We start from the raw sequence: 1593 nt of genomic DNA, 5'->3' as shown, positions 1-1593 counted from the left end.
TGTTAGTTGTTGGGTTAGATTTACTGCAAGTCCTAAAATATTTCCCCCCTCTAATCAAGGTCAAACGCCTAGAACAAGCAGGTAGGAAACATAGCTACCCAAAAGTCCATTAAGAGTGCAAAATTAGAAATTTAAACATATTGTTTGATCACTGCAGAATATTTATGTTGAAATTTAGCCCTTATTGTAGGGTATTTTATTCTTTATTCTGTTTTTATTGAATTTATTTTGTTATCTTTGTGCGACCCTACTTGACCCTACTTGGTCACTTTGACGCTGTTGCATCGAATCCCCCCACTATGGAACAATAAAGGAATTTCTGCTTTACAACATATAGATGCTAAGAGAAAGAGACACATTGGAAAACAAAATAAATACTTTAGAATACCTAAATAAAAGGGAGATCATTTAAGTTTTTCTATGTAAGTGATTAAAAGATAGTGGTTGTTTCTTTCCACTTTGCCCTGTATGTCAAATTCAACACTAATGCAATTAGAAAGTTTAAATTTTTATTATTATTTTTTTTAATGTATCCTTTCTGACGGCGTGGCACTCATTGTTGTCTGAGCAGCAAGGTGAGGAACAACAGATTTACTTTCACAAGTTTCTTTGGATTTATTTCAAATGCAATTGACACAGAGTCAAAATACAAAGGAGAAAAGAAAGGGAGAAATTTTTAAAAAGAAAGGAGAGAAAGAAACAGAAAAAACACAAGGCCACACCTTTGAAGTCTCTAAACCTGCAGAAAGAGAGAAAAGAAAACCGAGAAGGTGCAAAAAAAATCCACAAAACTGTAATGTTTTAGATTTTATCTTGAAATCTATCAAAAGTTGCTTGTCTGCCATTTTCTTCACTTATTCCAGCTCCATTATGTGCCTCTTCTGATATCACCCCAATTACACACAGAAAAGAATTCAACATTTTCTGCTTCACTGCACTTTTGAAGAACTTTGTAATTGGTAAAATCCTGCAGTGAAATTCTGAACTTCATTACCCAGCTGTCTGTTTTCATTTGTTAGAGAGAAAAAAAATACACCAGTGGATGATATCTTTAACATTAATGAAACTGGAAACATCCTGTTATCCTGTCAGAGCTCATCACCACTGACTCCCTGTTGCATCCTGAGTAGTTTAAAAATCTTAGAATAGTCAGGTTCTTTCTTATTTTTAAAATATAAACTAACCTTTACAGATTTTTGCTCATGTTAAAAATATCTAATACTTTAAATGGCAGTGCTGTAATTAAGTGACTTTTTGTTATGTTGTTGAGATGATCTGCCTTTCCTCGCCTGCAACTCCCCCACTCAGCTCCTTCAGACTAGCTAGCAGCAATTAGCAAACACCTGGTGGAACTGAGTATCTGCAGAGCTCATTATAGGAGCTACTTCTTAAAAATGTTGTTAAAGGGTTAATAGAGAAGCCATGTTGGGATGACTTCTTGAAGGCGGAGCTTCAGAAAGAGGAGGAACTTCTTAAAGAGACAGAGACCCAATTTCAAGGTAATCTTTACAAGGTAAAGATTTTTTAAGTTATATTTGATACACATAGTATTCTTATAATAACTGATAGTAATACAGTTAACTGCATATATAT

The sequence above is a fragment of the Poecilia latipinna genome, unplaced genomic scaffold (assembly GCF_001443285.1).
Source record: "Poecilia latipinna isolate Pla-1442-1.1 unplaced genomic scaffold, P_latipinna-1.0 Scaffold441, whole genome shotgun sequence".
NCBI classification, from domain to species: Eukaryota; Metazoa; Chordata; class Actinopteri; order Cyprinodontiformes; family Poeciliidae; genus Poecilia; species Poecilia latipinna.
This window is presented reverse-complemented; position numbering follows the sequence as displayed.